This window comes from Podarcis liolepis (assembly GCF_965112155.1).
Source record: "Podarcis liolepis genome assembly, chromosome: 5".
Classification (NCBI taxonomy): domain Eukaryota; kingdom Metazoa; phylum Chordata; class Lepidosauria; order Squamata; family Lacertidae; genus Podarcis; species Podarcis liolepis.
In genome coordinates this window covers 27,234,870-27,258,797 of record NC_139556.1, presented here as the reverse complement: position 1 = coordinate 27,258,797, position 23,928 = coordinate 27,234,870, and the positions used below count along the sequence as shown (strand labels likewise).

The 23,928-nt window shown below is 43.3% G+C and overlaps 1 protein-coding gene across 6 annotated transcripts in view; it reads right to left on the bottom strand.

Moving 5' to 3' along the window:
* The window catches only part of GRID1 (glutamate ionotropic receptor delta type subunit 1), a 716,702-nt gene that overhangs the window by 387,611 nt on the left and 305,163 nt on the right, over positions 1–23,928 (bottom strand). The window lies entirely within an intron of this gene.

Here is a 23,928-nt window from a genome sequence, read left to right as displayed (position 1 = left end):
TCTGTGGGAGAGACCCAACCATTACAGTATCACATTCTCCCATGCCCTTTTGGCGAGCCGAGCCATTTACATTGCTACCTTGCCAGCTCAGTATCAATGGAGAGGTCGCTGGTTATGGTGGAACCCAGGTAGACAAAATTGTCTACCGCCCTCAAGCATGTAATCACCAATGCTGATGTGTGGTATGCTGGTGACTTGAGAAGACCTGCCCTGCAAGACCCACCAGCCAAACACCTTATAAAAGGTATAGCATGAAGCTCCAGCTCTTAACAGTCTTCTCTTTTTTTGTAAAAAAATAAATAAATGGATGGAAAACAATTGTTGCCTGATTGAGGACATCTTTTTAATTGATCAAAAGAGACTTTATCATTTAACTAAATTTTATAGAACTAGTATTGAGTTTTGAGCTGCATGCACATATTCCCAGCTTTCCAATTTCAATTCTCTAAACCACATTATTAACCAATATCCAAATGCTAATTTTTATTAGCATTTGCTTATAAAATATACAAGCCAAGGCACTTCAAATCCCTCCTTGGGAACTTTTAGTTTGAGGCAATCTTTAAAAAGGTGGGCCAGAAACAACACATCCTAATAAGCCGACACACTCACTATTTTCTGTAGAAGCCTACTTTTCCAAAAGGCGCTCAATTATACTACAGGTCATGAATGTGATTACATTTTAATAAATTAACTATCAGCCAGGTCCTTGAAGACTCTCAGGTGCAGCAGCCCAATTTGAAAAAAGACAGCAAAAATTATAAGAAGAAACCAATTTTGCCATTTCTGTCCAGCAGAGAATAAATTACATTTCCCCTAAGTGCTTCTTTGTTATTTGGAGTTTCAGCACTTGAATATGTATTGATATTAAACAGCAGACATATAATTAGTTTTGTTTTTGCAATGTAAACAACTAGCACTTTGCACACATACATAATGACAATAACGACCAATTAATTCCCTTCACTGTCCTCCGGTCGACAGTGTCACAACAGCATTCTATGCCAAACATGCCCTCAGGTAGCCAGAAAATCTGCCTATAAAAAGCACAGGGTGATCATTTCATATCAATACAACAAAGTGGTGTTTTTTCTAAGTACAATGTGGATCAGAGTGTGCATACTTAAACCACATTTTGATAAGATGATTTGGCTGGCATGTTGGTTTGCAATGGTCATTCTAGAAAATTAGCCAAAGGTAGTAATTTTGACCTTCAAAAACCCGTAACAGCTAGGTCCTGAGTACCTTAGCACAGTCTGTTTAAAGCTTCTGATACCTGAGGCAAACATTTCAAATTATAATGGAAAGCACGCTGCACCTGAGCACATGCTTCACAATGCCCACACTGAGATGCAGCAAAATCAGCCACCTTTTTAAAAAGCTCACCTATTGCATCTCTCTTGGAACAGCTGCACTGAGCATGCTTCCTGACAGAAGTCAGAACCACAGCAGTCATCCTCGCTAGGGACCTCCACTGGGCGATTCGGATGCATTATCTACACCAGACATAATCAGATCACTGAATCACTCCTTATTTGAGAATACAGTAGAATTAAGTGCTCTAATTAGAAGCAGGCACCAAAAAAAGAAGAAGCCCAGCACACTAGTGATTTTCTCAAGTCACAGTAGTAAACTTTAGCACGTAGATTAGGAACAAATGCCATATGGAGTGCCTTATCCCATATAAATTTTCCCATACCCTTAGATCAGCAAGGGAGGCCCTGCTGTAGGTGTTGGCCTTTTTCCAACTAAGGTTGCTAGGAGTGCAAACAAGGGTTAATTGGTTGTAGCACCCACATCCTGCAATTCTTATGCTTTATATATTGTGAATGTGTGTGTGTGTGTGTTTATTGCTTCAAACCTATCCACTGGAAAATACGTTTTGAGTGAATGAAATCTTCAGAGGTCATACATTTGTTTAGATTTCAATTTATGTGACGATATTAAGACACAGAGCACAACCCCCCACCTCAATCCATTTTCTCTTAGATTCATTTTGTACTGTATCACTCACACTGGCAGAAAGGGGACAGGCTCAAAACCAGGATCATTCTTGTCTTGGCAGTAATAACAATTGTTGTATAAATCCATCCTTGGGGTAGCACTTTCTTATTGCTGCACCAGTCCAGCAGGAACTCCTCCTTCACGTCAATGATGGTTCCATGTGCAGAGAGAGAGGAGTGCATATTGTGGATTCAGGACAAGAGTGAAACAAGACTTTATTTCACCCAGGTCAAAGACCCAGTTTGGCGCACACACACACCACACACATTTGTGTACACAAACACACTGGCTGGGAGCCTCAGTGGCATCCTTCTGAGAGCTTCACCTGGGTTCCCCCCCCCCAAGCTATGGCACTGATTCAGGACACAATCTTGCATAATTTGGAGGTATGGGAGATGGAAGACCTACAGAAGTATGCAACAGACATACCATTAGTGACCCATGCTTACATTAAATATCTGCTATATCTGTTTGCACTCAGAAAAGCTGCATGTTTCTTGGCCTGATTCCCTCCCCCCCCCCCCAATAGTCTTTTGATTCATTTATTTAGAAAGGTGGCGGGATTTTAATGTTTTATACTTAGGACCATTGCTATTTTTCTAGAAAAAGAGGTGCCAGAACTCATCATGAATGGGGCCCACCTGAGGGGCGCCGGAAATGAGTTCTGGAGCGTTCCGGCTGAAAAAAAGGCCCTGCTTAGGGAAGTAATGATGTATGGAAGTGAGAGCTGGACCATAAAGAAGGCTGATCACCAAAGAATTGATGCTTTTGAATTATGATGTTGGAGGAGACTCTTGAGAGTCCCATGGACTGCAAGAAGATCAAACCTCTCCATTCTGAAGGAAATCAGCCCTGAGTGCTCACTGGAAGGACAGATCCTGAAGCTGAGGCTCCAAAACTTTGGCCAACTCATGAGAAGAGAAGACTCCCTGAAAAGATCCTGATGTTGGGAAAGATGGAGAGCACAAGGAGAAGGGGACGACAGAGGACGAGATGGTTGGACAGTGTTCTCGAAGCTATGAACATGAGTTTGACTAAATTGCGGGAGGCAGTGGAAGATAGGAGTGCCTGGCGTTCTCTGGTCCATGGCGTCACAAAGAGTCGGACATGACTAAATGACTAAACAACAGGGAAGTAATGCACATAGCTGGCCCTCACAGATTACTACTTCTGGAGGGTTGTGTGCATTCTGCTTCAGGGACTTCATCCTCCCATGTAAACCACTCCACAGTCTCCAACTTCTCACACACTTAATGAATATAGGGGGATATGAAACCAATTCTGGAGTAGCCCCATATTAAGTCAGTTCCAACTCCTCCTAAATTAATATTGCTTACTGTAATCTGGGGGGTTATTCAACTAAATTTTACTTAGTCATGTTTCTTTATTTCAATGCGTCTGCCCTGAATTAAACTTAGCTGGAAGCTACCCTGTACAGTTAACAAGCAAGGGCTTATTGGAAGGAAGAGCTACACAGATCAAAACGTTACTGTTCAAAATGAATTTACATTGGCAACAAACACACTTTTAAAACAACTCTAATTCTTAAAAGACAGAGGAAAGACAGCATTCCCTCTCTTTCCTGCCTGTGTTAATCCTGCCACATTGTTTATTTTTTTACTGCTGCATTGAAGTTGCTGACTCGGTGAAATTAAGTCTCTTTATCATCTTTATTATGTGCGTTAAACCCATAAAGACAAGCATACAAATCTTCCTGCTAACTTTGTACTCTTTGCTCTTGACACCAGAATTTAGAGTTAATGAGAGTAGTTCCAGTCACAGCAAGCCTTTAAAAAAAGAAGAAGAAGAAGAAGCCGCCCAGGACAATTTTGGAATCAAAAGCTAGAAATGGAATTGGAAGAACAAACCACTTCCAAGAACCTGCACATATGCTAGGCCCAGAAACCAATTGGCCACAATTTTACTTTTCTACACACTCATTGGCAAGCTTCAGGGTAGAGGGTAGTCAGAAAGCCCCATGTCCAAAATTCACTTCTGCCATGAAATCAGCAAGTGGCTTTAGACAAGCCACTCTCTAAAATGGAGACAATAATTCTGAAACATGATAATATATGCCAAGTATTTGAAAACCCTACAACTCCTTGTAGATGCTGTCTTTTAATTGTTGAAAAATGATCATAATTCTAATGAAAATTCAAGGAAAACCTCTCTACACATTAGGCCAAACTGTTGCTCAGTAGCATAGCATGGGTTGCCAGCACCTAGGGCCACTTGGGTGGGGGGGAGAGGTAAACAGTTGGAGTGTGCATGTGCATTGAACTGCCTAATGGTGTCCATGTCACCCAGGAGATCGCAGCTGCAGAGATAAGAAAATAACAGTCATTCCATTGTCTGGAGAGATTAATTCCTGGTTTGCATGGAAAAACCATTTTCAATGGAGCCCAGTGATGGAAGCACACAGCTGTATTGAGGCAGCACTGGGTGTTGAAATTTTGCACCTCCTAACAATTTTGTGCCTGGGGCAACCACCCCTGTGCCCCCACATGCTACGCCACTGCTGTTGCCCTAGTCACAATTCAAATTAAAGCAACAGGGGGCTAGCTTGGGCACTGCCCAAAGATGTGCAGTTTCTGAGGAAACCTCTATACACACTGTGCTTATAGCTATTGCGTGACTCTTCTTTTTTTATCCTTATTTTGAACATTTATACTGCCTGGGATAATGAAATAGGTAAGGCATGTTTAATCATCATGCTATAGATCCTGCAATGTAAGTCCTGGGCAAATGGAACAGAGTGTGTCTCTGTATAGAGTGTGTGTGTCTTTCTCGCTCTCAGGACTATGTTCTTTAATGCTCCCCATAGGTCACAGAAGAAGAAATTATACATATCACATGCACAGCATAGATTATGCTCAAGAGTGATTTAAACAAGGGAGGGGGGAGAGAAATCCAGGATTTTTTTAAGAGCAGGAGCAATGACATTCTCTGCCAGAGGGTAACTGATGGATTCTCCTTGCTCTGACAAGTGAGTTAGGTGATAACAGGACTTTCAAGTTTTACCGTTGTTTGTGACAGATTAGCACAGAGGAACTCATATTCTATTCCTGCCAGCTGATCCTGATAAACTGGGCATTACACCATTGCTGTGGAGAGTGAGAGCGAGAGAACAAGAGAGATTGGGGGGGGGGGGAGATGGATAGATCAACGTATCTCCTTGCATACTGGACTCCCCTTTGTGGCATGGCTATAGGTACTGTCATGGTAAACTCCTTCACTTCAGAATTTACCAGCACACCACTGATGGTCAGACGTCAGCCTTTCAGAATCAACTTGCAGGGGTAGGTGCTTCATTAACTAACACCTGAGATCCACCAACCAAAGACAGGTGTGAAATAGTGGCAGAGCTGCTGGGACCAGATGCAAAATGAGGGCATGGGTGGAGGGGGCAAAGCCAGTTACCAAACTGTACCCCAAGAGCAGGTTATACACTGGAATGACCCACATATAAATGTACAAATGTATCTCTGAGTTATTGCCCAATTTAGCTGTTGCTTTTATTAAACAGTACGGACCCAGACGCAGAGGGAGGGGACACGGGTGATGCTGTGGTCTAAACCACTGAGCCTCTTGGACTTGCCGATCAGACAGTCGGTGGTTTGAATCCCCGCGACGGGGTGAGCTCCCGTTGCTTGGTCCCTGCTCCTGCCAACCTAGCAGTTTGAAAGCACCTCAAAGTGCAAGTAGATAAATAGGTACAGCTCCGGCAGGAAAGTAAACGGTGTTTCCGTACGCTGCTCTGGTTCGCCAGAAGTGGCTTAGTCATGCTGGCCACATGACCCGGAAAAACTGTCTGTGGACAAATGCCGGCTCCCTCGACCTGTAAAGCGAGATGAGCACCGCAACCCCAGAGTCGTCTGAGTCTGGACTTAACTTTCAGGGGTCCTTTTCCTTTACCTTTAGGGAGCCAGAAACCCTTGTTAATCTATTGAAAATCATACTAATCTGGGGTTTATCCACACATATTTTGCCCTGCTTTTTCCAGTCAGAAGTCTGCCCTTTAATGCTCTGTGTACAAGTGAGTCCCATCCCCCGCCTGAGCTTTCCCCACAAAAACCCGCTCTTTAAAGCTGAAACAGAGCAAATGTCAGTTCAAGTTTTCCATGGATTGACTTTTGCTCTGATTGAGCTTCAAAGAGTAGGTTCCATAACAAAAAAAGGGGTGCTCAGACAAAAAGCTTTAAATTGTCCGGAAAGAACAGAGGAAAGGTAAGTATGGGTAAACTCCACCCTGATTTAAAAACATATGTTGGGGGAGGGCATCCTATACAGTGGTGCCTCGCAAGACGAAAAGAATCCGTTCTGTGATTCTCTTCGTCTAGCGGTTTTTTTGTCTTGCGAAGCAAGCCCATTGACAGATTAGCGGATTAGCACTATTAGCGCTATTAGCGGCTTTTAGCGGCTTATCTGCTGATCGGATCAGCTGATAAGTGGCTTAGCGGCTTAGAAAAAGGGGGGAGGGGGAAAAACCAGCAGGAACTCGCAAGACATTGTCGTCTTGTGAAGCAAGCCCATAGGAAATTCATTTTGCGAAGCACCTCCAAAACGGAAAACTCTTTCGTCTAGCGAGTTTTCCGTCTTGCGAGGCATTCGTCTTGCAGGGCACCACTGTACTGTGGTTAGATTAGTCTCACACTGCTTTTCACATTGCACTAGATTTAAGCAAGTTGTCAGGATTTGGAATTAACATCTCTGCAGGAAACCCCACAACTTTTCCATTACCTGAAATATATACGAAGAAGACACTGATTCGCAGTATTAAAAAGCCACACATTTGTAGAACAAGAGAAGATTAAAGGCAAGTATAATCATGCCTCTTATCTACAGGACCCTGCTGTTGTTACAATGTAGTAATTTGAAAAATAGACTGGGGTTTGTTCAACTCCATAATGACTGAGGTCATCTTTACAATCTGTGGGCCAAAATGCCTACAGCACTTAGATCAGCAGGAGTCCTATTGATTTGCAATGAGTTTACCCTCTAGAGGCTCACCACATTTTGTTGGAATGTACTCTGGAATTAAATAATTAAAAGGTGTCTCTCTCTATCTTTAGTTCTCCTACCCCTGTCATCATAGTCTGTATCTCACTCCTGTTTGCTTTCCAGATCTATAAGCACAGATCTCATTTTTATGCTGAATGGCTGAAGAAGAGACTTCTCTTCATGACTTCAGAAACCACATCAAGCAAATCTGGGTGGAACTACAACCCTAATAGTTCCATGCCTGACTACTACTCTGCATCTGCAGTAGAACATCCAGCTCACAGCTGTATTATTGCTAAGGTGCATAAATAAAGGCATCAAATTTCTCTTCCAGAGAGGGGAAAAACAGTAAATGTTGGAGGTTAGTTGCATTAAGAACAATGTACATCCCTTGCGCTCTCCTCCTAATCTCAGGAGAACAAAATAGTTCCTGCTAAACAGTTAGGAGGTAGCCATTTTAAAGCATGTTCATTCCTACATATACTTCTCTTGATTTTGCTACACTTGATGACAGAAGGTTGAAGATGTGAGCTGATCCCTTTAATGGTGATGTCAGAGGACAGAGAAGTTCTGCCTGTGGTGCTGTATGTGCCACAGTTTACTCACACATGTAAGTCACCATACCTCAGAAATTCAGATGCACACAAAGCACATTGGCAAAAATGGACCAGCGGTGAAATGCCTATCATGATGAGGAATGGGACACATGTGGCGCATGGGCCTGTACAATGCAGAGACTCCTCCTGGGGGGTACAGAGCATCTCTGTTAGGAGTCCAGTTCACATGACTGCAGCATTATCCTGATGTGCAGTGATTTATTGCTATTATTTCCTCCATCAATGTTGATGGCACCCAACCATTTTAGAGGGAGAAAGTAAAGCGTACACTTGGGGACTTCACCTGGGAGCAGCTAAATCTGCTCCTGTGACTTAAAAGGCAAGTTTGGGTCCCTCCCAATAGTGTCCTAGGCTAGAGTTTACAATGTCTCACAGAACTCAGTGAAAAGCATTGAGAAAAGAGTCAGGCCTCCCTCCTCTGAACCCGTGGCATAGTGTGGAGAGGGCCACAGGGGCGGTTGCCCTGGGTGCAAAATTGTTAGGGGCACAAAATTCCAACACCCAGTGTTGCCTCAATACAGCTGTGTGCTTCTGTCGCTGGGCTCTGTTGGAAATGGCTTCTCCATGCTAACCAGGAAGTGACCTCTCCAGACAACAGAACGACTCTTCTTTTCTCATCTAGGTGGCTACAATCTCCTGGGTGACACAGACGCCATTAGGCAATTCAATGTGCAGGTGTATTCCATCTGTTTCCCTCCCTCCTCCCCCACACTCCACATGGCCCCAGGCGCTGGGTACCCACTGCTCTGAACACCAGTTGCGGAGATTCCCAGATGGGCAGAGTTGCACGCATGTCCATAGGTACCAGGACGGCCACTGTGAGATCAGGACACCGGACTAGATGGTCCATTGGTCTGATTCAGCAGACTCTTCTTGTGTTCTGATTTGCATAACTCTGCCCTGGGTTCTATTTCCATGTTAAATGGAGAGTCACAAACATAAAAACAATACAGCCTGAATTCAGGCAACTGCTCATTTTAGTATATTTTCCCGGCAATTAGACTTAATTCATTTACTCACGTTGTATGGAGAAGTAATGTAGTGCTTCAATTTAAAACTAATGCTGCAATAATGCTGTTCATATTAGAATACTCCACACTGAAACTCAGTCACGCAGACTGCGTTTCCAGTGGGCTTGAATATTGCAGCATTCAAATCAGGAAGCAGTTTGATAGAAGGAGAAGCACCGTCCATGCAGAAGACTGTCACTTGCAGAATAACTTATATTCAGAAAGTTCCTTTTAAACAAATACATAAAGCTCTAAGGCGTTCTAAAGTGCAGTTTTGAATCATAGGAGAGTAAAAAGGGAGCACTGACTAACAACAGTGGGTTCCAGGGAAGGGAGACTTTAATATGGCAGGAAAAACTCAACAGGGCCATGGGATCCTGCATAAATGAGAGAGACTCCTGGACTGGGAAAGCTGTCCCCTTTTTTTGAAGAAAGGTCATAGCTCAGTGGTGGCTCAGTAGCTTCTTTGTCTGAAAAAAGTCCCTGGTTTAAACTCTGACTGGCATCTCCAGTAGGGAACTGACTTGGTATAAGACAACTTCATAAATACCTAAATTGTAGGGCTATGGGTCTCACATTTCTTTATGAGATCTCTGTGTGCCCACCCAAAATCACGTTAGCAATCACAAGAAAGGCTTTCGGCTTAGAAATCTCATAGGCCTTGGCCCAAGACCAAAAAGAATAATCACAACAGAAAGGAGAGGATTAGTGCACACTGTGTCAGGCCAGATGGTCTTCCTCCTAGGCTGGTAGCCTGAATTGTGGTCATAAAGGGAACCAGGATGGAAATTGTCATACTCATATTGACTATACAGTGGCCCTGACTCAGACAGTTCTGCTGGTCTCTAGAGTCTTCTTCAGCCTTGGGTACCCAGATGCTGTTAGACTTCAAGTCCCACCACCCCTGACCATTGGCTATGCCAGCTGGGGCTGATGGGACTTGTAGTCCAACAACATCTGGGGACTCAAGATGAAGAACGCTGCTAGAAGATATGACCAAAAGATGGGAAATTCACCATGGATATGTCAATTCCCTTGTTTAATACATTAAACCAGCTTTGAGTTTTCCTTCTACATATTATGGCAAATGACATAGCTACTTCTTCTTTCTTTTTTTTTAAAAAAAAGCCAAGCAAAAGCTGCTTGAATGTGTTTGTGTATACCATATTAAAAATTTGCAAATGAAGCAGACTGCGACAGTCTATTCACACCAAGTAGCTGCTCAGCCAGATTCCCAACAAGTGTAAATCAACATGAGCGTGAAGTCAATGGAGTGACACTGATTTAGAACAGCAAAAGTTATGGGCCGTTGACTTCAATGGGACAACCTGGTATGAAATGCTATGCAGCATAAGTGAGGACATAAAACAGCAGCTCTCTGTATTTCACCTATTACGTTTTTATTACAACTGCATAGGCTAAGTAAATGTATTAAATTTATGTGTGTTTAATCTGTGTAACAGGGAATGAAAGGACAGCTTTTATTTTGATCCTTTTCTGATCACACACCTCAAATCACAGGGTCTTGTTTATCATAAATCTTAAGATTTGCCAAAGAGCATTGTTATGCCTCCAGAATGCTTTGCAATGGCTAGGGGAGGCCTGTACTTTCATTTTGTTTACAGTCGTACCTTGGTTTTCTAACAGCCTAGTTCTCGAACGTTTTGGCTCCTGAACGCTGCAAACCCGGAAGTGAGTGTTCCAGTTTGCAAACTATTTTTGGAAGCTGAACGTCTGACGGGGCTTCTGCGGCTTCTGATTGGCTGCAGGAGCTTCCTGCAGCCAATCAGAAGCCACATTTTGGTTTTTGAATGTTTTGGAAGTTGAACGGACTTCCGGAACAGATTCTGTTTGACTTCCAAGGTACGACTGTATTATATTTACGTGCCATGTTTCCTCTGAGGAGGTCAAGGTTCCTTTTATTCTCACAACACCCCTGAGAGGTAAGTTAGGCTTGAGAGTCAGTGTCAAGATCAGCCAGTGAGTTTCATAACTGAGTGGAGAGCTGAATCCTGGTCTCCCAGGTTGTTGTTGTTATACACACGATCTGTTGGCCACCACCGAGTAGCACCATACTGGTTCTCAGAAATAACACAGAGGATTGACAAGTGGTTAATCCCATCTGGGCTATGACTGGGCCTGAGCCTACTTAGCTTCAACAAGGTAGAGATGACACGAACCATCAAACCATACCTGAGTTTGAAGTTACAACATGTGACTGCCACGCCCCCCGAAAAGCCAAGTACAGTTCACAATCCTTCTAGGCATTTGGAGTCTCATTTCCCCAAATGGGTACAAAATTACCTAAAACTATTCCTCTAACTAGTGTCAATTCATACCCCGAGTGCTCTCCTACAATAAGGGTTCCATTATGGGGTTTCAAGTCCCTTTCTGTTGTCTCTCTGTGTGGTTTTTCTTTTGTTTTAATTTGAAGGCTCTATTAAAAAGACATTAGTGTCATTTAGACTCCAATTAAAGTGAATGGGGGGAAACAACCCCAACGGAGGGAAAACTTTCATTTAACAATGCAATAATTACTTTATCTTAATACAGCAGTTAAGATAAGGTGCAGCTTACTGTTCAATATGATTTTCTTATTCATACTAACAAGAATAAAGAAAAAGAAGGAAATGCATGAGCAAAGTATCAGGAGTGTGTTATATTTGGGGTCATTGACGATCTTTAGAAATTAACATTTAATTCTTATAGATAAGCTGTATAGACCTACCCTTGCACTTAAAACAATTTCTTATATTTACATTAAATTTGCACAAATTATTATAAACTACTTGTAGTTTTTGTAGTTTTTACTCCAGTGTTTGATAGGATTGGCCATGTGGGTTAAACTAAGAAACAGAAATATTGATAAAATGTTATTTTCTCTTATAAGAATGTCATATACAGACTCAAGAGTCAAGCATGACTGGAAAGTCAAGTCTGTAGGGTAATCCTACCAGGGGAGTTTGAAAAGTTTGTCTGCTGGCTCCCTACCTATTCAAACTTGAAATAATAAAGTTGAGGATTAATGCTTCCTTTCCAGCCTCAGACTTGTTTAGAAAAATGTCTCTGTCAATGTACATGTTGCTGATATGGTTGCATTTTTCATGGTTGAAACATCTTTCGAAAGCTTTTGGCCCTATGGCTTCATGTCACCTATGTCAAAGCAAAGATAAAGACGGCTGAAACATGTCCTTTGTGCTACGAAAGAACAGGTGATGGACAAAACTTGAGACAGATTCAGATCTTCAATTACCAAGAAGTCTGGTTCTCTGGAAAAAGCACATAGAAACATCATTTAGTTGCTACCATGCAGAAAATACTGAGATCCTCCCAGACAGTTTTGGAAGAAGGAACAAAAGAGGAAATATCAACAGCTCAGCAATTTTGATTTTTGCAGCTAAAAGTTTTCGAACAATTACCATACGCAGCAGAAGTCTGAGCCTCATTGTGAACTAAAAAACTAGAACCTAGAGAGCATGTTCTTAAAATCTTTGCTAAGTCTGCTACTTGGTACCCCAGCAGCTCACATAAGGACAGGTTAGCTTAATGCCTTTTGATTTATGTATTTTGTTAGCCGTCTTTATGCATTATTCCAAGTTGCTCCAAATGGAGGATAATGGGCTTCCAGAAATGTTTTATGGAGCAGGCAAAGTCTGGTAGTCAGCACAGTTGGCTGAAACAGTATGAAAACAAAATGTTGAAGCATGGTATACGCTTTTGGGACTTGGAAGCTGATCAGACTCCAAGATTTATCAGAAATAAGTGAGGATGTGTTCAGATGAGATATGGATTTGATACAGGAGTCACCATTTTCACCATATATGATTCGGGTTGTCACAGGCTGTGGAATCTTGTTCTCATGATTTACGTAACTTGAGTCCAACACCCTGCCACTATTTGCATGGGTGTGTCGGGGGGAGATGTTGACTCCAGCCCACTCCAGCCCCTTCCACTCTTTCAGAATGGCATGTGGGGTGGGAGACGAGAGTCACCACTGTGAGCAGGTGGATCTTCTGCTCATACAAGTAGAAGTTTAGAGCCAAACCAGGATTTGGAAGGGTGATTCCACAGGAACACAAGCTATGCACCTGTGCTTTATACCGTATATACTCAAGTATAAGCTGACCTTTTCAGCACATTTTTTATGCTGAAAAAGCCCCCCTCGGCTTATACTCGAGTGAGAGTCCTTTCACGCTGCTCCTTCCTCTTCCTCCGCCTTTGCTGCTGTCGGCAGAGGAGGAACGAGCAGCCCAAAAGCAGCCCTTTCGGGCTGCTTGTTCTTCCTCCGCCACTGCTGCCACCAGCCTCTGCCTCTCAGCAGCAACCTAGGTAGGCAGGGGGATGGGAGGGGCTGGGGGGGAGAGAGAAGCCCCCTCTGCCGTGTGCGCATGTGCACACACACACACACACTCCAGCCCTTAAGGAGGTTTGTGGTGTGGTAAACGGGCTTATATTCGAGTCAATAAGTTTTCCCAGTTTTTTGTGCTAAAATTAGGTGCCTCGGTTTATATTCGGGTCAGCTTATACTCGAGTATATATGGTAGGTAGTAAAGGATCGGTCCCATCATTTATTGTTTCCCTCCATGTATATCAAAGGAATACATACTTATGGCTGACTAATTATCCCAAAATGTCAATTCAAATGATTTATCTAAAATGTTTCTGACCCCGCCCCAATCTCTCTCTCTGGCAATCAATTTTTGTTGCTTAGTGAGTAGCCGGATTTGAGATGGTTGCATGGAATTTCATCCAACCATGTTAAATGAGTCAGACATTTTAATGCTGTTTGATGGGGTTTTCGTGTTATTTTGGTTGATTTTATTAAGTGTATCTTTTCATTATGTAACCACTTTGTTTATTATGTAACCAGGCAGAGGGCCTTTTCAGTAGTTGCGCCCGCCCTGTGGAACGCCCTCCCAGCAGATGTCAAACAGATAAACAGCTATGTGATTTTTAAAGGACATCTGAAGGCAGCTCTGTTCAGGGAAGCTTTTTTTTGGTTGATGTTGTACAGTGGTACCTCGGGTTACAGGCGCTTCGGGTTACGGGTTTTCAGGTTACGGACCACAGGAAACCCAGAAGTACCAGACAGAAGCGCTAAATCGTGCTTTGCACATGTGCAGAAGCACCAAATCACATCACGAGCATGTGCAGACACGGCACTGCAGGTTACGAATGCTCCGTCATGGACTACATCCGCAATACAGCTTCCACTGTATTAAATTTTACTACTTTTTGGTTGGGAGCCACCCAGAGTGGGCAGGGTATAAATTAATTTTGTTGTTGTTGTTGTTGTTGTTGTTGTTGTTGTTGTTGTTGTTGTTATTTAACTGGCCAGTGAAGAACACACAAGTGTGTGTGTGTGTGTGTGTGTGTGTGTGTGTGTGATGTTTTAATGGCAAAAGCTTATGTCTCCAAGATTCCCTATAGCACTCTTTATGGTTATTATTAATGTGGTGTTGTGTTAGCCATCCTGGTTTTGCTGTACAATAAACTGATGCTGTAATGGTTCTAGGGGTTGCTCGTGTGTAAATCGGCACCACCACTGGCTGGGTTACCTGGGTGAACTCTCACTGTCCGGACAGCCATTCACCTGTGGCTGTCTCAATTGCTGGCAGAATCCATCAGTAGGCGTTTCTTGAACTTCTTCCAGCATAAAAGTTCTTTGACGCCTAGTTGCCGCCTACTCTCCCTGCGCGGAAGCCTTCTGCGCAAGGAGGGTGTGGGCAGCGGAGGGCCAGTGCTCTCCCCGCCGATCTCCGGCGAAGAGTCATGGAGCCACCTCGCCAATTCCCCCATCTGCCCCCCTTCTCCACTGGTGCTACACTGATTTCCTTCCCCATAAGATGGGCTGCTTCTCTCCCTCCCGGGACACTCTCCGGAATCCCTCTGGACTCCTCCCTCTCCCTCTGGCTCCAATGGCAGTTCCCTGACAGATGCCTAGCTAAAATCATTTTTTAAACTGGGCCAATCTGAGTACTCAGCTGTAGCTGGCATTCAGCACTTGAAAATAAGCAAGCTTTTATAAATTAAGGTTAGAATGCACTCCGCCCTACACAAAATCTCTGACAGGGGACTTAACACAGAGGCATCAGGAACTGTGCTGGGCATCCTGTAAGATTCTTGTTGGCTTTCAGTTTGCTTGATTTTATCAAGAAACAAAAGTTAATGAAGTGATAGTGGGAAGGCAAGCAGCTGCAGCATTGGGGCTTGAGGTTTAAATATAAATTACATAAGGTTTCCCCAGCAGCACTACTGCAAGGATTCTGGAAGCTCCTGGGCCTATATTTTGTGTGACACACAAGCCAGTAATTCTCTCACACCATTCCCAACCTCCTCAGATAGGGGCGCCATCTCACCCTTAGGATTGTAGGTGCCCACCAATGCAACACAGACGTGCAACGTCACACGCACTACGTGCAGGTGTGTGCGTGTGATATCAAGCATCCGCGTTGCGGTGGAAATGGTGAGGCCTCTTCTTCCTCCTATCTGCAGCCAGTGAGGCACCCTTTTCCATGGGGAGAGGCTTGGACCTGGAGACAGAGAGACTCTTTGGGTGTGGAGGCCCCAGCAAACGCCCTCTGTGTAGATTATAGATATAATGTATAAATAAAGGACCAAACATACAAAGGGCACTGAGCTGATGATCGCTGCCTTATAACCAGGCCAAAGTTTGCTTTTCTGCCCCTTTCAAACATAATTTTTGCTTAATCGTTCCATGAAATGACATGATTACTATTCTACTATCGCTGCTTTTTTTCGCCATTTGCCATTTTGTACATTACCTTTCGCCCTCTCACCCCTCCCCAGATGAACCGCAGAGGATTTATAATTTCACCTTTTGTACACCGGTTTGCTGCTGTTATTATTTTTCAGCTCTCGCATATTCAAAATAAGTGCGCTGGATATCCATCTCCACAGAGTTCATTACACTCTTTAAAAGATCAACGTGTATTTTTCAGAATAAACTGAATTATGATCTTACATTTGAAGGCAATTAACATTGTCATTTCCTGGTTCCTGAGTGTTAAGTAAATTGTTCTGTCTAATAACACTGCAGTTCTGAATTTAAACTAACCCAGATAATATCCCTCTTCTCTGAAAGTGTATTTATAGTGCATGCTAATACAGATGATGATGCCTTTGAGATGTGTCCCTCTGCATCGGAATTTTATAAAGGGTTTTATTAATAGGCATAGGGGATCCAGTGAGGAGCCAGTCAAATCTATGTGTCCGGAGGCTAGTTCTTTAACGATGGAAGCAGCAGTGATGCCACACCAGTAATGTTAGAGTCAAAAAGGTGGGAGGCAACTGATAGTGTAGGTTATTTCCTACACCAGCATGTTCCATTCCCAATGACAACACTGGCACGGGGCATTGTCTGTTCCTCTCTCATTCTAACATTACTTGAGTGACATGGGCGGATGGCCAAGGGAACAAATAAGCAACAACGATGCCATTCTTGTAATGTGAAAACTGATTCAGTATTGCTGTCAAAATGACTCTACACCAGGGTTTCCCACACTCAGACTAAAACTCCCATCATCCTGTGCTGGGCCTGGGGGTAACCTGAGAAATGCAGTCCAGGACCGGTCCAGAATCTGAAGGTTCCGCTAGGAGTCAGTCTGACAGAGCCAAGGCAGGACACGAGGCAGGAAACCAGGCAAAGGCAAGGGCAAGGACAGGATCTCAGGCAGGATCAGGCATATAGCAATGTTGCTCCCGCAACCTGGGGCGGGGTCTGATAGCCTTTTATCTTTGTTGGGGTAATGGACGGTCCTGATCCCCTGGTGACTCACCTCCCTGTTTTGTCCGGAGGCGAGCACTCCTCCTGTGAGTACTCAGGTCTCCTTCTCTCAGACCTTAGTCTCTGCAACTCGGGAGACGCTGGTGGGTTACTAGACCCAGAAGCCGCCTCAGCCTCCCCTGACCCAACCAGTAGTGGAGCAGCTGTAAGTGATGGCCCATCTGAAGGCAACGAGGTAATCCCTGCATCTGGAGCCAGGGCAGGCTCAGGCCCCTGACTTGGCCCAACTGGTGTTTGTTGCAGGGGAACCTGTGCAGACTGGGACTCTTCAGGATCAGGCCCCAGACTTGGTTCAGATGATGCCTGAGGCAAAGGATCCGGTGCAGACTGAGACTCCTCTGGTTCCAAGTCCGAGCCCGAGTCCCAGGCCATCACACATCCCTAGCTAGCAGGACCAGTGGTCAGAGATGATGGGAATGGTAGCCCAGAGACCCAAGTTTGGGAAACCCTGCTGTACACAGTTCTTGCCCCACTCATGAAGTTAGGGTAGTGACCTCCTTTCCCAGGAGAAAAGAGTAGTCTTGTTTTACCTCGGACCCATCCCCTGCGAAGTCATGGGTGGGCCAACCCAGGAAATACAAACTAGAGAACTGCAGGGTATAGAATCTTAGGATTGTAGAGTTGGAAGGGGCCCTGTGGGTCATCTAGTCCAATGTAATCCTGGGCAAATGTGAAAGCAACCAATAACCAGTGAAGTGCAGTGAGAAAGGGGTCTCTTCATTGCTAACAGCAAACAAACTTGAACCAGAAGCTCTGTTGGTGTAAAGAAATGTGCTTCCTTCCTGATGCAGCGGCTCTCCCTATATTTTCCCTCATTTGGTCATAGTTGTTTCATAGCTGAGCTGCCTCAGGTAGGCAGCTCACTGGTCCTGATATCCCCATGTGGACATGGCCTTGGTTCTTTGGGGCATCTGAGGTAGAAACTGAATCCACACTCCCTACCACCACTGGCAGCAGATCTCCAGGGTTTCAGTCAGTCCTCCCTGGACTGAACCTGGGATCTTTTGCATGCAATGAATGGACTCCCCCCCCCCCCTGAGCTACAGTCCCCACTCCCCAATGTGATTTCTTCCTCACATTTTTACCCAGTCCTTCCTTCAAGAAACCAAGACATTGTACATAGTGTCTTCACAACAACCTTCTGAGATAACAGGCTGAAAGACAGTGAGTGTCCAAAGTTCATGTTGTGACTACACATTCAAACTCAGGTCTCTCTGGTTCATGTCTAATATTTTAACAACTATACCACATTTCCTTCAGCAATATTCAGAGCTGAAGGACTGTGCTCTTCAATGAGAGGGAGGAAATTTCTCATATATATGTAGGGAGTTTATAACTCAGTCTTTGATTGTATGTTTCCAGTCAATCACAAAAAAGGTACATACTGGAATCAATTTATCTGTAACATTTTCACTGAGATTTTACCTAATTCAATTACATTTTTAATGTTACGTGAGCATTGCTAAATAAAAATACTAACAGGAATGAGAAAATCCACATTTAAATTAAGTAACCTAATTACGCAGAGTGCTGTTGCTGTTACAAGTAACTGGGAATAAAAGCAAAATGCATAATACCATTTGCACAATGGCTTCCGGATCAAATTTGTTCAATTAGAAGTCAGAAGATTTTTTTTAAAAAAGAAAACTGACAGCATAACAAAACTCAACATGGAACGGGGGCGTGGAGAGAAGGGTTCTTTTTCCATTTCCAGACAGCTACAAATGCATTAAAGAAAAAACTGAGGCAAAAGCTTACGGTAAAGCTATGAGAATGTGTCAGAAATAAAGGTTTAAAATCATGTTGTTGCCCTGATTAGTATTCCACCCAAGACCTATATATAAGTGTGTAGGAAGAAAACGAAAGAAGGCTACAGTTAAATGATCTAGGGGAATCCACTGAAACTAACTAAGTGTAGGCTAGTGATGGGGAAGTGATTCAGTTTTCTTTGCATTTTTAGCATGAACCTACCTAATTTGCACATCCCAGAACAATATGCAAACTGAAACACAGGAGCCCTTCACAATTCACACAAATTTTGTGATGTAGTTCCCCAACCAAAAAAAAAAAGGTGTCGATGAATGCATATACAGTCGTACCTCAGAAGTCAAACGCCTTGCCAGTTGAACGTTTTGGTTCCCAAACATTGCAAATCCAGAAGTGATTGTTCCGGTTTGCAAACATTCTTTGGAATCCAGATGTCTGCCACGGCTTCTGATTGGCTGCGGGAGCTTCCTGCAGCCAAGCGGAAGCTGCACCTTGGTTCCCGAACGTTTTGGAAGTCAAACAGACTTCCGAAACGGATTCCATTCGACTTCCGAGGTATCACTGTACTAGCAGAAAGTATGCACGAAAATGTTTATATTAGTTTATATATGTCAGGCACATCCAACTCCCAAGAGAATGCAATCTACTCACAGTATAAAAATACTGTGATCTACCCATGGGGGGGGGGAGCCAAAGTTGTTGAACTTTTTTAAGGTAGATCGCGATCGACCTGTTGGACATGCCTGATATATGTGTTATGCTGAAGGAAACTGCTTGCAAACATGTAGCTAATAGGCAAAGTTGCTAAGAAAAATGTGTAACATTAGAAGAAATGTGCAGTAAAATATTGACCATTTTTCATTTTTAAATATTTTTATGTTGAAAATTATGTGGACATGTGGCAAACTGATGCTTGAAAAACTAGAAAAGTGAGAAAAGTGGAACAGATTTGTCTTTCCTTATTGTGGACCTAACTGAGTGCCTAGACAGAAGACCACTGGCACTCCTATGTAGCTAACATGCTCTATGCTTTCTAAAAGGAAGAGTTAGAAAAACAAATGAATATCCGAGGTGTGCTGACATTAAGCATACCAGCTCCCAGCAAAACATCCTGTACTAGTAGCACAGACATATTGCCTACCTCTGCAATGTGACATGGGAGATCAATAGCTGATCTTGAGGTGATACAGTAAATATGAGTAATATGATTGTGCACCGGGCCTCTGTAGTCCACTGCCTAGTTTACCATATTCCATCATATACTTCCTATTTTGCACTACACTGAAACTCCTGTGTGAACTTCTGCAAAGATCCAATATCTCATATTCTAGACAAATAATTAAGGAACTACTGGCAGATGGCAAGTTTTTAGTAGTTACTAGGCAACAGGGACCAAGCTCTACAAATCCAGAGAAACAGTCATATTTTAACTTCACATAATATCACAGCATTCCCATTTGCAACACGCTTTTAAAACTCCATTGTTTTTTCTCAAGATTCCACACAGCCTCACCTATCAGTTTTCATCCGGAAGTTTGTTTCCCTGGTGTAGTGGTTGGGAGTTACTCGTGCGTAAACTTTCCCACTTTGAAGCTTGGTTGCATAGTTTAAACCGTTTTGACTGCACAGCCCATCTCAGCGTGGCTGCCTCAGTCGCTAACAGAATCTGTCTGTGGACGTTTCTTAAACCTTTGCCAGCATAAAAGCTGCTTGACACCCAATCGTCTCCGCCTCTCATTGCGCGGAAGTCTTCTGCGCAGGGAGGGTGTGGGTAGTGGAGGACCAGTGCTCTCCTCACTGACTTCCAAGGAAGAATCCCGGAGCCCTTCCACCTCCTCTGCCATTTGCTCGCCTGGATCCTTGGTGTTACGCTGATTTCCTTCCCCCTCTATCAAGCTACGTCTCCCCCTTGTGCTGGTACCTTCCCCTGCAGAATCGGAGAGCCTCTCCTTCTCCCGTTGCTCTGATGTCAGTTCCCTGACACCTGGGTTTTGGAAAGTTTGATCAGAATTGAATTTGCACTGTTGCAGGAAAGCATTTAGAAATGCTGTACTGTATACTCAGGTAGTCCATTCCTGTATTAATGTATCAACCTGAATATTGTACTGTACGAAAACAGTATACCAAGTGATCCAAGTTGCAGTCCAAAGATTGCATAATGCAAGTCAAGCTTTGTAGTGTAATATGTCTTCGTGCCACAAGTAGGTGTGTGTGTGTGTGTGTGTGTGTGTGTGTATCACACCAGACTGCTCCTAAACAAAGCTTGGCATGTATGATGCTTGAAGAATAATTTATCAGAGGAAAATGAAGAAATACAATTTGATGACCAATGGGACTGTGTGCTTCCTTGATATATAATTTTTTCCAATATTTATCTAACTGCTCTAACCACATATTAACTCAACACACAGATGTCTTGATGCCCAGAGAGTCGTATCATCCTTCAACCTGCCTAACATTTTACAAACATCCACAGCACAATCCTATAATATGCATCTATTCAGATGTAACTTTCTTACTCCCAGGTTAGCTGGTACAGAATGGAAACCTTACAAATAAATATCATGATATCCCTTGTTCCTCTCAAACATCTTTAAAATAAAGACATATTTTATACTTTCTATCGACCTTAATTTTTTCTCTCTTCTTGTCTGCCTCTTTCCACAGCCATTTCTTACTTCACCAATGACTGATTTTTCCTATAGAAATGGGGATTAATTCAATAGAGTGGTTTGGCATGATTATTCTACATAGAAAAATAATCTACTCTTCAAACATTTCTGTAGCCATCAGTAGGGACTAGGGCCACAATCTTAAGCTCATTTCCTAAGAACTCCATTGAATTCAGTTGGATTCATTTCTGAGTATAAAGCATCCAAAGGATTGGATTTATATGCCCCACTGAAATTAATGGAACAGAAGTGAATCAGAACTGGAATATCTTCTACTATTTCAGTGAGGCATTCGCATATCTATTTTTGGCAAAATTGGATCCAGTGCCTAAACTGAAAAGGTGGCTTTCATAGTTCCCTTCACTTTAAAGTGGTATAGGGCCATAATGCCTACAAAACTAGTTTTAATTCACAAACTTGCCATTTAAATGCATCTTTGAATTTCCTAAAAATGGATCCATTTTGGTTTTGAAAGGTTCTCTGCCCCTCCACCCCACTCATAATTATACTGAAGCTTTGCCACAGAGTAGAACAAAAGCATAATGTTGGCAAAATTAGGCACTTTGTTATCTGTTTACTATATATAAAACATGTTTCTCTCAGCTCTAAATGCTCTCTTCATCTGCTTATTCAATAGTTCCCTCACAATGCGGTAAAATGCAAACACAAATACATGCAGTTCATTATTTCCAAACAAAGTGTGCAGATTTTTTTTAAAAAAATTAGCAGAATTTAATAATTATATGTTTGAGTTTTAACTGTACTGTATTTTAATTGTATGTGAAATGTTCCCCCCGCCCACACTTAAATAAGAATACAAGTATTTTAAATGAAATAAATACACAAAAATAAACCAAAACAATTGTCAGTTGCTTGTCCAAGGTCACCACACCACAAACAAAATTAAAAAATAAAGTTAGGGTGTACGTTAGCTATTTTAGTTAGTGCAAAACAAAAACAGATCATCTTTATCTGAGGGTCTCAGACAGGCTTCCAGGGACAGCAGTAGGGTATCCACTATTGCTGCTACAAACAGACTTCTTTGAGCCCAACCGCAAGCATGTATGTGGCCTTAAGAATATATGTTGTGCCCCTTTCTGTTGTGATTTGTTCACCACACTCCCCAACAACAGCAACCAGGTTTTCTGCAGTGTGCAAAACTGAGAACCCCATTTTCAGATACGTTTCCAAAATATCAGTGCTCTAGAAATTAGATGCCATGAGTAATGCAAGACTTGTTGTCATTCAGGAAACAGCAGAAGGTGCCAAAGGGGCTTTTCACACCCAGTTCCTCTTCCTATACCGTAATGCTGGTCCTGAATGGGGTAATTGTGCCCCTGAAGGACCAGGTGTGCAGCCTGGGAGTCATTTTGGACTCACAGCTGTCCATGGAGGAGCAAGTCAATTCTGTGTCCAAGGCAGTTGTTTACCAGCACCATCTGGTACGCAGGCTGAGACCCTACCTGCCTGTGGACTGTCTCGCCAGAGTGGTGCATGTTCTAGTTATCTCCCGCTTGGACTACTGCAATGCACTCTATGTGGGGCTTCCTTTGAAGATGACCCGGAAACTGCAACTAATCCAGAACGCGGCAGCTAGACTGGTGACAGGGAGCGGCCGCCGAGACCATATAACTTGAAAGACCTACATTGGCTCCCAGTACGTTTCTAAGCACAATTCAAAGTGTTGGTGCTGACCTTTAAAGCCCTAAATGGCCTCGGTCCAGTAGACCTGAAGGAGCTTCTCCACCCCCATTGTTCTGCACAGACACTGAGGTCCAGCGCCGAGGGCCTTCTGGTGGTTCTCTCGCTGCAAGAAGCCAAGTTACAGGGAACCAGGCAGGGGGCCTTCTTGGCAGTGGCACCCGCCCTGTGGAACGCCCTCCCACCAGATGTCAAAGACAAACTACCAGACTTTTAGAAGACATCTGTTTAGGGAAGCTTTTAATGTTTAACAGACCATTATATTTTAACATTTTGTTGAAAGCCACCCAGAGTGGCTGGGGAAACCCAGCCAGATGGGCGGGGTATAAATAAGTTGTTGTTGTTGTTGTTGTTGTTGTTGTGCATCCTAAATCAGATTAATAAAATGCCTAGTTAAGTGTTGATTGTTAAGAAACATCACCTCTTCATTGGCAGCCATATCTTTTTCTCTCCCAGTTGCTCATTGTAGCAGAAACATCTACAGGGTGACCTTTCTCATCCACTTGACCCCACATTTGCAAATATCACAAGTCCAAAATTGACTGACTATGTCTTCCAAAGCAAAATTATGCTACTAGAGTATACTTTCAAAACATATGGCCTAAGATGGGTGAGTCAGATATCAGCTTCCAACACCATCTTTCTAAGGGGCACATCTACCATGGAGAAGAAACTGCAAATAAGGGGCTCAAATCTTCTTTATGATAGTGTGCATGTGGTTTTTATTCCCAGCCCCACTTCACTATTTGCTTTCCACCTTCCAGGCCATGAGTACTTTGATCCTGATGAGGACATCTGTCTTCTTTCCATGCCTAACTTTCAGAGTGAGCTCTGGGATTCTACCTTTGTCTGACTTTGACATCTGTTTGACATGTATCTCACACACATCCAGCCCTATGCCCAGATCTTTCCTAAGCTTGAACTTGCATATGGTAAGGTCCCTTTCACACATGGGCACAGTGATGTACCTCAACTAAAAGTGAATGGTGCAACCATGTGGGAGGAGTCAATCACTTGCCTCTTTCTCACCCATCAGTCACAATGATTGGTTGCATCAACCATAAGAGGGAATCAGTTCCCCTGCTCTGCTTTTGGGGAACCTGTGAATACGCTAATTTGCCTTACAGACTTCATTCCTGATCTGGATTGGGGGAACTCTGTATCTGCTATTCACATTGAAAGAAAACCTCCCTTTTGTGCTAATGGAAGCTTTTCTTCCAGCATGGAGGAGAGGGGCAACTCAGGTCAGGACCTCAGAGAGGTAAAAAGGTTAAAGTCTCATGGGTTCTGCTTTGGATCGCTCCCTCTCTGTGCCCACTACTCACTTTTTTAAAGCCGCAAGCTAAAAT